Source organism: Lampetra fluviatilis, chromosome 17, assembly GCF_964198595.1.
Source record: "Lampetra fluviatilis chromosome 17, kcLamFluv1.1, whole genome shotgun sequence".
NCBI lineage: Eukaryota > Metazoa > Chordata > Hyperoartia > Petromyzontiformes > Petromyzontidae > Lampetra > Lampetra fluviatilis.
This window is the reverse complement of record NC_136291.1, coordinates 8,662,722-8,677,300: the sequence shown is the minus strand read 5'-3', so window position 1 is coordinate 8,677,300 and position 14,579 is coordinate 8,662,722.

Below are 14,579 nucleotides of genomic sequence, written 5' to 3'. Positions count from 1 at the left end.
AGTAGCGGGTTTCCGCAGGAGACAAGACTCGGCTACCATACGCCACGACACGCTCTACACCCCCTTTAGACTGTGATAACACCGCCCCAATACCTGTGTCACTCGCGTCCGTATCAAGAATGAATGGGTGATCGAAATCGGGATAATCCAATGTTGGGGCCGTGGCCAATAGATCACGCAGACTCCGAAAGGCCGCCTCCTCCGGCTGTCCCCAAACAAACTTCCGTCCTTTACCCGTAAGGAGATGCAAAGGCCTCGCAATCGTCGCAAAACCCGGCACGAATCTTCGGTAATACGAGGCAAATCCCAAAAACCGCCGAACATCCCCCACGGTGGCCGGAGTCGGCCAATCCCGGACGCACGCCGTCTTTTCCGGATCCGTGGACACTCCCTCAGCGCTCACGATGTGCCCCAAATAGCGGACGGACCGTTGCAGTAGGTGACATTTCTTTGGTTTGAATTTCAATTTGGCAGAACGCATCCTCGTGAACACTGTCTCCAGCCGCGTCAAATGTTCATCGAATGTGCGGCTGAAGACAATGATATCGTCCAAATATATAAGACATGTCTCCCACTGCAACCCCGTCAAAACGAGCTCCATCAATCTTTGAAATGTAGCAGGGGCCGCATTCAATCCCATCGGGAGACAGTTGAATTGAAATAACCCCTGCGGCGTACGGAATGCGGTTTTCTCCCGTGAGGACTCGTCAAGGGGAAGCTGCCAAAATCCCGAAGAGAGGTCCAGTGTGGAAAAGAACTTAGCCCCCGACAATGCGTCGAGGGAGTCATCCATACGCGGCAGGGGGTACGCATCTGCCACCGATATCTTATTCAATTTGCGGAAATCAACACAAAATCGCAATTTGCCATCCTTCTTCTTAACCAAGACGACTGGAGCGCCCCATGGGCTGTTAGATGGCGATATAATGTCCGCAGCCAACATGTCTTCCACTGCCCCCCGTACGTGTTCTCGCTCCGCAGGACTCATCCGATGCGAATTTAATCGAATAGGGGCAGCATCGCCCGTCTCAATGTGATGGTAAAGCAAGGAAGTGCGGCCCAAATCCAAATCATCGGAGCTGAACACGTCGGAATATGTCAACAACAATTTACGCAGCGCACCACGTTGCTCCATGGACAGGGAAGAATTTTCGTCACATAATTGAGCAACCCAACGATCATCCGAACTCCTTGGCTCGGAAACCCCAGCAACAACTCCCCGGCTATGTGGACAATCATGGGTCGCAAACGCCGTAGTGGCATGTGCCACAACCGTACCGGCCGGGACACGGACGTTTTCTCCCCCCGCATTAAGCACCTGTAAAAACGGTAATTGATCCGGCCGGACGATGGTCTGTGCCCCCACTAACGCCAACCCGGTTGTTATCGTGGCGGACGGTGACAACAAGACCCCTACTGCTCCTAGCCGATCAGGCAGGGGCTTCCGATACCGCAAGGGTATAAGCATCTGTGTACCAGGTGGGATGTCCACAGATGCGACGGACAGCGCCTGCACTTGTACGGCCGAAGCAGGTCGCCCCCAGGGCGACGGCAGAAACGAGATTTGACGGCCCCCCGGCAGTTCAATACAATTCTCATTGATTTTGATCAAAATGGGCATCTTAGCCAAAAAATCGGTGCCTAACAAACAAGGAACCGCCAAAGATCTCGATATCAACACAACACCCGAGGCCGACACATCCCCAATAGATATCTTAGCATCCACCTGACCCACGATACCCATGCTACCCCCGTTCGCAGCGACGCACGACCCATAAACCGGACGCACAGCCCGCGACGGAATGCCCAACAGATGGAAAATGACATCCGATATAATAGTCGCAGACGCGCCCGAGTCGACCAAAATGCGCACGTCCACACCTTGTATGGACCCCGGTACAGTGGACGAACCCGTAGCGGCCGCGACAACTCTCCGTGCCAATTTGCGCCACTGCGTAACTGAATGACAAGGCCCCGTCGATGGCCTTTCTTTAACAACAACAATAGGATCGCGCAACACAGGTGGTGGGTGAGGTGGAAAGCCTTGCCGAGTGTCTGGTGCGTGCCGACATGCCTGTTTCGGAGGATCTTTAGCCGACTTGACCGGTGCCGAGGCCTCCTGCTGCGGCGGAGCCGGGAAGCGGGCCCAGCAGTCTCTGGCGTAGTGGCCCCTACGCCCGCAGCGGAAACATTCGGCCTCGTTGCGCCGAAGCGCAGGCCTCGCCTCCTGACGGCCCCGTTCTGGTAGCACCGCGCGCGGTCTCGGCCCGCCGCGTCCCGTCCATGGAGCGGAGGCGGCCGTCAGTTGTTGAGGGCCCCGGTCATCCGGAACATAGACGGCCTGCGCAGGGTTCCACCCCAGCGCCTCCTCTTCTTTGACGGGCTCCCCCGTCCACGCCGTCACTTGTTTCCAGCGACGGAGGTTGAATTGCGCATCGAGACACTTAGCAGCCATCCGGGAAGTTAGCTTCTCATGCCCACACACAGGCATGGGGATCCCTAGATCCCGAGACAGCTCCAACATTTTCCCTAATATGAGAGGCTCCAGCAGGTCCTGTGGCGTCTCAGGATAAGCTGCCATGGCCAGCTCCAGCACCGCACCCCTGAACGCCACGGGCGACTCCTCTGGTGCTCGTTGTCGTTGAGCGAATCGCCGATGCGCATCATCTGGTGGCTCATAAGCATCGGCCATTTCTTGAAAAACACCACATAAAGTTGCCTTCTTATCGGTCGCTATGGAACGGAAGAATCGGACAGATTCGTCGTCCAGGAGAGTCGGCAACACCTCCAAAGCCTCCGCATCGGTCCATCTTGCTGTGCGTACCGCCGCCAAGAAGCGGCAGGCGAACGCGCTCCAGTCCCCACCGACGGAAAATTCTTTAACTGTTGTAAGGTGGCGACTCCGACTCCTCTTCCCGCCGTCTTCCAATGGTGGTGGTTGTGATGGCAAATTCAAAATGGCGTCGGCCCGCGGCGTGGCCAAGATGGCGGTTTGGCGCCACGGAGCGCGCAAAATGGCGGCCTCTTGCCGCGTGGGCAATGGCGGCGGCAGGACAGGCAACGTGGCGGCCCGCGGAGCACCACTTGCATCATCCATCGTCCCTGGCGCGACGAGATGGCATAGATGCGCCAGGACGTCCTTAAGTGCCTCCAGTTGTACCGCCATCGCTTGCCATCGTTGATCCGCGTCTGATGATGTCGACGGACCCGCCACCGCGCCAACATCCTCCACTCCCGTTCCCGTGGTCTCCTCAGCCGGGCTCTCCTCCACCACCCCAACAGGATCCGCGGTTGGAGGGAGTTCGTCGTCGTCGGACGAAGAAGCCGATGCAGGCGCCGGATTAACTTTCTTCCTCACTTGTTTCGACATGCCGTTGCACTTCCGACACCAGTGTAATAAACGACTGGACCACGATGTCTGGCTCAGTGTCCTTTATTATTCGGTTCGTGCTGTACACCCACATGGCTGTCTTTACTCTGTAGCTTCTCCACGGTGCTGACTCCAATGTCGGCCCGATCCACAACAGCAGCTCCGCTGCTGTTTCTCTCACACAGCCCCCCTTGGCTGTGCTCTCTGCTGCTCTTCTCCCTCCACAGCTTCTTGCTCTCTCTCTCTCTCTCCGCAGCTCCTCCTGGCAGCCACACCGCTGCCTCTAACAAGCAGCCCCCTCTCTCTCTCTCTCCGCAGCTCCTCCTGGCAGCCACACCGCTGCCTCTAACACGCAGCCCTCCTGGCTGTCTCCTCCCCAGCTGCACACCACTCCGCAGCTTCCTCTTATCTTCGGGGTTGGCTCCCGATCGCCGTCGGCGCCCCCCCTCTCCACACTTGCCCGCGTGGCCTCACTCTTTTCCGCTCACACCCCGACTACCTTCCCCTTCCGGTTTACCCGCTTAAAGCCCCGAACCTTACCCCCACGTCACATGACTCCACCCCCCGTGACGTCACCTCCGGAAGGTCGCTTACGCCCGCATTACAGTAAACGAGAAACACTTTGGCAAATATTTTTTTTACACCAATGGGCATTGGCAATAGGATGTAAAAAAGTATGACCCTTTACACATTGCCAGGTAATCACTTTTGCATAGCTTATGAGGAGTACATATGTACCCATGTATGTACAGATGTAAAAAAAGAAACACATAACTCAGAAAATGGGTGGAACATGTGCAAAATATGTAATTTAACCCACTCCATGCAATCTGTTATGCTGTTATGTTAATCACGCAAAGTAATCTAGGTGGATTATGCATTGGATATTAAATAATTAATACATATGTCTACTTCAAAAATATACTGAAACAACATATCGACCCAGCTTTTTTTTTATACATGCAAACCAGTATTCATACAAATTACATGTTAAAATATTGGTAGTATCACTAACGATCACCAAAAATTGTTTGAGTATTCACCAGATTTCTATAGACCAAAGTAGGAATATTATCAGGCAGTCATTAAACAGGCTTATCACTGAGCTTAATTTTGAAATGTGCGTGTTTGTGTAGAAATAATGTCATAATGTATTGACATTAATGCAGTTAGAAGCCAGAAAAACTTTCAAAGAAATCTATTGGTAATCTCTTTGGTTTACTGTTCAATTAAGTACCAATGCCTTGCTGCGACCAAGCTAATATGGTATTGTAGTGATGACTATTACACGAAAATAATGTATCTATACTTAAATTATCTTTCGGTTCAGATGTGCATGTTATGTTGATTCCTGATAATGTTCCGTACTTTCTCCCGCTTCTTATCGTTTCGACATTTCACGTGTATCCATTAATTGCAGTAAATCATGTTTGCCCATTGTCCGTTGAAGGAGTTTATATATGAAACATATATGACTTGGACAGTCCAGCGTGGTATGACAGATGGTGAAATATGAAACAGGTAAAACGATTCAACTTGTGAGTTGCATACAAATTCAGAATCGATAAATGCAAATATAATTTTAGCAGCACCCATTGCATGTGTCTATTGATTGACAAGCATGAAGGGTTAGCTCATGAGAGGCTGCAATGTCTGCAGTTAAAGCATGACAAAAATATTGTCCCAGTACTGTTTGATACAATTGTAGTGACATCGGGGATGTCACTGTGTAATGCCGGCCCTGGAGAGGCACGGCATGCGATGTACTCACATCGCAGACACCCTGTATATGTGAGTGTAGTACCAGCCCTAGAGGGGCTCGGTGAGCGCTAAGTCATAGCGTTGAGTGGCACCACGCTCGGCATGCAGTGCTGTCCCCTATAGGATGGGGTGTGAGAGTGTCGGCCATGGAATTGGATCACTATAGGCCATGGCACTCTGGTTGACCCCGGAGGACACGTGACTGGTAAAGTCTATACAGGGGCCCCAAGTGGGGGGCTAGGGGTGGTCACGTGTCGGGGCGAGATCCTGCTAGAGGGTTCGAGAAGGTGGTCGTGGCCGAGGGAGGAGCCAGCCACGACCAGTGAGGATATAAGCCGGGTCCCCAGAGGGACCGGGGTTCAGCGTTGCTGTTGTCATCTGAAGATCTACATTTGACGTCCGTGAAGAGTCACCAACATGTGGACCTAGACCCAAGCTGGGGTCCCTCTGTTGTAGCTACTCCCAGTGTATTTAGTGTAGTTAGCCTGGTGGTCCACCACCCTAGGTTGTTATCTGGTGAAGGGGCAGTTACCCCTTTGTGTTGGTATCAATTAATGTGTTACCTCCAAAGAGTACGTCTGCAACACAGTTGAAATCACTACAATTGGTGTTGGAAGTGGCCAAACGCTATTTTACTTAGCTAGCTGTTTAGACTATGTCCACGCACCGCAGACTATGTACCAGGACGTCAGACGACAAAGATTTCATCCCTCAAACAGCCCCGGGGATGGCGACCTCGGAGGATGGAGGTGAAGCGCTATCGGCGGAGCAGAGCACCGACTAGGCATGCGACAGCTCACTGCCGGCGGGGAGGGAGCTCCAGAAAGCACACGCTTACTTCACAGAGCTCCTCCAAGCCGCGGCTTCCATCCTCGCAGAGCTCCACTCCACGGAGCCAGTGGTGGAAAAGGGAGCAATGGAGCCGCACGAGGATGAAAGTTCCCTCCGCCATTTCCCGCCAAGCGGGAACCTCTGTGGCACAGTCTGTGCTTGCGGCCGCCATCATCTCAGAGGAGCGGAGCGCGTGGCCCACCAAATTCGAAGCTGCGTCGAAATCGCCGGTGGACGTTCCATCTCTCCGGCGATGACTTCCCTTCGTGAAAGAATTTACAGCCGCCGGAGGCGACTAGGTGGCCTTCAAGCGGCGGTTCCTGACGAATGCCGACTTGGCGGGGTGGACAGAGGCAAAGGCACTGAGAGCGCTGCCCACTGCCCTTAAATGACGAGGCCCTGGCGGCATTCCTCATCATCCTGCCATCGGAGAGGGCCACGCTGACTCAAGCCTTTGACCAAATGGTGGCAATTTACGAACTGCCGTCGAACATGCGCCACAAGTTTGCTAACGAAAGAAAGGGGAAGCCGAGACGCCCCTCACCTTCCGAAGCGCACTTTTGGTACTAGCGAAGGCTGCCTTTCCAAGGATGGACCACGACTGAATCGACTCGCTGGTCCTCGAGAGATTTTTGTCTTTGGCTAAGGACCTCAACATCGTCCTGCCAGCTGTCAACGATGCATCCAGGCTCAACAGCTCTTGCAAAGGCACAAGGGGTTGGCGGTGTGTACCGCGCCCCCTGAGGGGCCCGATACACCTGAAGACGTGGAGCCCATCCCAGACTGTGCATCGACCCAGAGTGGAGGCGGGCGAGGGGATGGCATGGGGTGATGGGCGGAAGACCAGCGATGGCGGACGACATCTCCTCATCCGGGGAGCAGCCCCATCGTATGCTACAGCTGCAGCCTGCCAGGGCATGTCTTGTCGGGCTGTGGTGTGCCGCAACGATGCCTCCCCAGATCATCGCTGTCATCCGCCCGACCGTCCTTAACTTCACTGCACCCGAAGGCGAGTCGCGACACATCACACACTTGGCCCCTGAATCCATCTCACCCATTTCGCTCATTCGGGTTCCGTTCTGGTCGTGCGTCGGTGGGGGTGGGGGTTCGGACCTTGATTGGGCTGACCGGCCGTTCCGACTGGGTCAGTGGTCAGAGCTGGCCCATAGAGTGGTTGCCGCGACCGCAGGTTCGTCCGCTGTTATTGGGATGATAGAGGGGGTCAAGATCAGGATGCTTGTTGACACCGGTGCGTCAGCAACCATCATCTCGGAGTTGATTTACCATTTAAATGTCGTACCTTATGTCCTGTCAAAGCTCCGTGCTTTGCCGCAAACGGCGGCTCATTGGGCATCATTAACAGTGGAGCTCTGCATTGTGGATGTCAAATTGATGGGACCAGTTCTTGTGTCGACATCCCTTGCTATTCCTTGTTTGGAGCTGTGCATTGTGGATGTCAAATTGACGGGACCGGTTCTTGTATCGACATCCCTTGCTATTCCTTGTTTGCTCGGGACCGACTTTTTGGGGAGGATGCCGCTGAAAATTTGTATTGACCAAGGGTGCATTGAATTACCAAGCCGGCCGTTGAATGGCATTTTTGCCTTCGCCCACTCGCTTGTGCACAGCTTACGCTACTGTGCAGGCACTTGCATGTAGGACGGTTAATATTCCCCTCGGCGTGCAAATGTTGGTCCCCCTCCGATTGCGGAAGCCGCTGGACCAGGGGGCGATGGCAGGAGGAATCCTCTTGGGACCTTCTAATAAAGCCAGTCGTGGAATGACGTTAGTAGGGGTCCAGACGTTGGCATCCAACGATCAGGAACCCTTCATTCAGGTTCTTAACACAGGGTTAGACACGTCGGTCATCCAAGAACGAACCGTGTTAGCTCATGCATCACCAGCGCTTAATGATGGAAGCATCATTGGCAGTGTGTGTGCCACGTCAAATACGCGGCCGCACCAGAATCCTAATGAGGGGTGGATGGATACGCTTTATTCAGAAAATGCGGAATTGTCCGAGGTCCAGAAGGAGAAATTGAGGGTGCTTTTGCGCGAATTCTCGGATGTTTTTAGCAAAGGCAAATTTGACATTGGCCGCACTATGCCTTTGAGCCATTACATCAATACGGATGACGCCACTCCCATCCAGCAGAATCCCTACTTGCTGAGCCCTACGGAAAAAGAACACGTTCGGCTAGCGGTTGACGAAATGTTAGCCGCGGATATTATTTCTCCATCCACCAGCCCGTGGGGAGCACCAATTGTACTCGTTAAAAACAAGATGGTAGCTTGCGCTTTTGTGTGGACTTCCGTAAGTTAATAAGATCTCTGTTGCTGATGCGTACCCTCTACCTCGCATGGATGAGTCACTGGATGCTCTAGCAGGAGCACAGTTTTTTTCCACTCTTGATCTCCTATCTGGGTTTTGGCAGTTGCCGCTAGACAACTCCTCTGTGCCCAAAACAGCCTTTCGTACACCACAAGGCTTGTTCGAATTCAATCAGCTTCCGATGGGCTTAATTCCGCGCCAGCTACATTCCGACAAATAATGGAACTGGTTCTGGCTGGTCTCCAGTGGGACTCGTGCTTGATATATCTCGACGATGTTACCTTTTTTTAGCCGTATGTTGGACGAACACCTGGAATGGATACGCGCTGTCTTTCTCAAAATACGTGCGGCCAACCTGAAGTTAAAACCACAGAAATATCACCTCCAGAAATTGGCTCGGTATCTTGGCCACATAGTAAGTGAATCGGGTATTGCGACTGACCCAGAAAAAACCGTGTGTATTCAAACTTGGCTGACCCCCACGTCGGTGGGGGAGGTGCGCAGTTTCATAGGATTCGCGTCCTATTACCGTCGTTTTGTCGCCGGCTTTGCTACCATCGCTAAACCTCTCCATGCCTTGACGGCAAAGGGTCATACATTCCAGTGGGTAGGAGGAGGAGGCCGCATTTGTTGCGTTCCGGGATGGTTTGGTGAACGCCCCTCCCCTCCGCTACCCCAAATTTCCTTCCCGTTCGTCTTTGATTCAGTTTCCGTTTCAGTTTCATTTATTTGGTATAGCCCTGTGAGCCATTCGGCTCTTGACAAACAAAAAACATGAACAAGAAAACATCTTAAAGTGACTATGCGCAAACAAAAAAAAATAACTGCAAAGTCTTCCAGAAAAAAAGCACCGTACACCAACGCTGTGCAAAAATCCCAGTGGGATGCAAGTCAAGCAACGACAACAACAACCACAAGACAACTTAGATTGAAGCCATCATTCTAATTCCGTACTACAACAAACAAACATGGCAGATCCAAAAAACTTTTCGAAATCACTATGTTGCTAGCGTCTGATACAGACGCTAGTAACATCGGAATTGCAGCTGTTGTGTCTCAAAGTTGTCAATGGCGTCGAGAGTGTTGTCGCATATAGAAGCAGAGTGCTGTCTCCGGCTGAACAACGGTACTGTGTCACACGCTGGGAACTGTTGGCTTTTGTGGTTTTTGTGCAACAGTATTGCCCCTATTTGTATGGTAGACGCTTTGAGGTGTGCTCTGACCACGCAGCGCTACAGTGCGTGTTGAATAGCCATCTGGTAAACTTTCACGCTGGTTGGAGGTCCTCCAGGACTACTCCTTTGATGTAACCTATTGCAAAGACTCCCGTCACACGAACGCTGATGCCCTGTCATGATTACCAACGAGTGGCGGGTGCGCGTGTTTTTTGGGCTCCGGGCACTGTAAGTCACCCAACGAGCACTCGCCCCCTCACCTTGAGGCGTCGGCCGAGGTTGTAATATCTGAGGTGGCCGAGGGTCAGGTGGCGCGTGATGCCGCCATTGGGTTGGACCACAAAGAATGGGGATGCCTCCAGGTTGAGGACGCTTCCTTGCTTAAATTGCGACACCGTGTCAGAGAGAGTGATGGGGGCAGGGATCGACGGGGTGTCGCCTCTGTCATTCTTCCGGGCGGATTGCTCATGCATTGGGACGGAGGGTTGCGCCGTTATAACATTGTTGTGCCCACTGCCCTGCGGGGTAAGGTCATATGGGCAGTACACGAGTGCTTATTGCACCTGGGTGTGCATAAGACGTTGGCCACACTTAAGTTGGACTTCTTCTGGCCTGGCATGGCTGAGAACATCGCTAATTTGTTGAAGGGGTGTGTGCAGTGTGCGTGGCGGAATCCACCAGCGAAACCCTGTTGTCCCGCGTAAATGAACTAGTTGCTTTGGACATCCTTGGTCAATTTCCCACTACCCCTCGTGGGAATAAGTATTTGCTAGTGGGAGTCGAGTATTTTTCACGATGGCCTGTGACCTGGCCGCTCCCCAACCAGTCGGTGGTGACGATCACTGAGGCATTCCTCAATGGCTATGTGATGGACAAGGGTGCTCCCAAACGTCTTCTGACCGATCAGGGCAAAACATTTTCTTCTAAATTGTTGCGCGAGGTGTTCGATTTGCTGGGAACAAAGAAAGTACGCACGTCACCGTACCACCCACAGACGGATGGCATGGTTGAGCAGCTGCACAGGACTCTGACCTCCATGTTGAGCCATCAGGTCAACGAGTCCCAACTTGACTGGGATTTGCATATTCCCAGAGTCCTATCTGCATATAGGATGGCCCCTCACGCATCCACCGGCTACTCACCATTTTTTTAATGTACGGAAGAGAAGACGACCCCGATTGATGTTCAGTTACGAGCCGTGCCCCACAAGGCTAAATCTAAAATTTCTGACTCCGTGCGCTTTACCCTTCAAAAGCTTTCCGAAGCACGGGAAGCTTCCAGGGTAAACTCCATTTCGCGCTAATTGGCAAATGAGTGGCTGAGGGGTTTCCGTGCTTCTACACATGAGTGGGCGCCTGGGGACAGAGCCTGGTTGCACTGTCCACAGGTACCGGTGGGTACGTCGCCAAAATTGTTCAAACCCTGGAGAGGGCCGGTTGATGTGATTCGGGTCATTTGACCACAGTGTGTCCAGGTACCGCTTGGGGCGGCGGAGTTGGTTTGTACACCCCTCACGCCTCAAGTTTTGACCAATATCAATTGGTCAATGGCTGCTTATCGTAACGTACCCCTCATGCATACACGACCAGCAGTTTTTTTCTTCCTGTATCTTAGAACAACATTCTGAGCAGCATATGACTATCAAATAGAAGAGATCAAAGCTCAATGTGATGTGTTTAAATACACAATGAGCTTTTTGTATGCAGAAAAAATAAATTTGCAAGTTAATGTGTGGTTAGTCATTCATGCCCAAAGCTGTGCTTAAGAATGGTAAACGATGCTTTTAGTAGATTAATAATTATTACCGTTTTACTAAATTGGTTGCAAAAAAATGTGTTTCAGATGCACACAATTTGCAGGAAATACATTCAAGTGTAACATCACTGCCACGTTCACAAGGTTTTTAAGATCTTAATGACAATTAAGATAAACATATCACTTCTGCAGTTATACACCTCTAGCAGGAATTGTATTTTTACAATCGATATTGGAAATCAATTGTGTGTATTTCTTGTGTCAATTATGTTGTTTGACAAAAGTGACTACAAATATCTCTTGGAACAACGTAAAACAATAGCCTCCGACGTATGACCAGAGAATGCTCATCCGATTTTCAAAGCTATTCATTATGTAGTATTTTCATTGTATTTAATATGTTGCAGTTTCTGAGGATGACAACATTTGCATATGCCGCGTATTTTATTGGCGTTGGAGGTACATGCCTTTCTTGCTAGAGCTGTTTACGACTTCTGTGGCAAGAAGAGCATTGGACTTCATCTCCCACTAACAATCCATGGAAAGGACCGCATTAAACCGCATTCTCTCCGCAGTCATCCTTCTCATGTGCCCAATTAGCCCCAGAGCTGTATTTTAGTGAGGCATTGCATTTAACCTTTGGCCCCCGTAAATGGTAGTTGACCTATGGTCGGTGGAACGTTAATTGCTTAAATTGTTGCCAGAAAAAGTTATGGTGCTCAATATTATATTTCTAACGGTTGCCAATGACAATTGTGATTTTATTACTATTTGCCATTGGAATCTAAAATGAGACTGTATCTCAATACACTGCGAAGAAAGAGTTGTTTAGTAAATTGGTCAGAGAGGCGGGCTTTGGCAGGGGGATTGACAGCATAGATGGCTGGGGGAAGGTAGTTATCGACCATAGGGGCAGCAAAAGAGAATGCGTGCGTATATTTTGAACTTATTTTGCACTGTACGTTGCCAACTATGCTAATCGGAGGTGCAGGGAATGGACAACAAACTAAACACAAAAAGCAGTTCTAAAGAAATAAATTTTAAATCCAGATATAAAAGTGCACCGCTCCAGTGGTTTTGTTACAGTATATCGAAAGGAAGAGTGTTCCAGAGGGCCACAGAAGCGCATCAGAAGGCGTGTGATGCGGTGACCATTTTTATTAGATGGCTAGCCAAAACCCGCTGCGAGGATGACCAGAGTTTTCATGATGATGTATGCTCCTTGATTTTTAATTTGTTGTCAAACGTCCTATTTCTTTCTCTAAAAAAATGTCATTGCTTGTCTGTTTCACACTTAACTTCTAATTTAGCAATCTTTGGAAGAATGTAATCAACCAGGCTATTACGCTAATTGTGTGTTAACCGACTCTTTGTGTTGCATTGCACTACACTTCCTAATTTGACCAAATTAGCTTTTTCAAACTTCCGATTTTCTTGCTCTAAATATTACCGTGCTGGTTTGTTTATAGTCCATTGTATCTCCTCTGGCCACTATGGTCCGGAATTTCACAAACCTATTCTTTGGAGGAGCGTGGTCAGCCTCCGGCCACTATGGTCCAGCCGGAATTCCACACAACTCTCTCATTGTCCTCTGCCCCCCGCCTCTCTCTCTGCCCCAACCCCTCCCCCCTCACTCTATTTAAGGCCTCGACACAGTGGCGCTGTCTTTCTGTTTGTCATTCTTTGGAGGAGTGTGGTCAGCCAGGTAGCGTGTTTGCTGTTGTGTTGGCCGGCTCTCTGTGTTGTGTTGCATCGTATTTCTAAGTTTACTATGTTTGTTTGTTTTCTCATTCATTTTTACCTGATGATGGTTGCTTGTGTTGCAATCGAAACGTCGTATTCTATTATTATTTTACTTTATTTTTCTACATGACTTTACCAAAATAACCAAAGAGGACTTCCTTCAGCCACGAAAGCTTCGAATCTAGTTTGAGATCACCAGGTTATCGTGGTTCATTTGTGGCAAGCACTTTGTGTTCTTTGCTCGGAGCAGAGAGGGTGTGAAAGGAGAGTAGAGTGAGATGAAGAAAGGGAGGTAGGCCTGCATCTATGCTGTAACACGCGGATTGTAAGCATGGATACTCACAAAACAATGAAACAAAAGCGAAAAAGAAAGACGAGAGGCATGCCGATATGAATTCTGAGAATTACACTGTCAGGAGGAGAAAAATGTATCCGAGAACAAACACAAACATCATATTAGCTGTTGAAAAACGTAATTATATCTTGGATAGGACACGTCCTTCGAAGGGGTGATGGTCTATGGACAAGACTTGCGAGAGAATGGCGGGTAAAGGAGAACGCAGCAGCGAGATGGATGATGGCATGACAAGACCTTGAGTGATGGCGAGTACGTTCAGAGGTATTAATTTATCAGTGGATGTATCATGGCTCAGTAGTACAACATTAAATACTATCATTTACAAAACATATTCAATGATACAGCTAAAGACTGAGCCAAGCTTCCTCGGAAGATAATTACACATCATTAAATTACATACCTCTATTTGCACAGATTAAAAAACCCCATCCTGATTTTTTATAGAATTTCATGCACATTGTTACATTGTTCATAATCAACGATTTTTGGGTTTAGATCGCGTTATTTATAAATGTGTCGTAACCCTCCACCACCCAACACGGCCAATCAGTAAAAAAGTGTCACGTTGACAAAAGACAAATAGTTCACTGCTTTAGCCCACCGGTGTGTTGAAGCGTGAACCCACAACATTTACAATTTGAGTACGACGTTTCGCTGGTAATTGCATCCAGCATCATCGGGCAATTCGCCAGAATGGTGAGGCTCTGCTGTGTCTCCCGTTCTTATATAGAGCAGCAGCAGGGTGACGTCATCATTAACTCATTAACTCATCAGGTGCAAAGATTTGAGGGGGGGGTTATTGTAATTATATACTTGATTAGTAATAAGGCTATTGTTACGATGCGAGTTGTAGATTAGTAATCATTTGGAATGTGTTCTATTGTGATTATGCTACATTAATAATCAGTTAGTGCTTGTTTCCCTTATAAGGAATTGTAATGCATCTTATTTAATATTAATTGTAATGCATCTTATTTAATATTAAATAAGATGCATTACAATTCCTTATAAGGGAAACAAGCACTAACTGATTATTAATGTAGCATAATCACAATAGAACACATTCCAAATGATTACTAATCTACAACTCGCATCGTAACAATAGCCTTATTACTAATCAAGTATATAATTACAATAACCCCCCCCTCAAATCTTTGCACCTGATGAGTTAATGAGTTAATGATGACGTCACCCTGCTGCTGTTCTATATAAGAACGGGAGACACAGCAGATCCTCACCATTCTGGCGAATTGC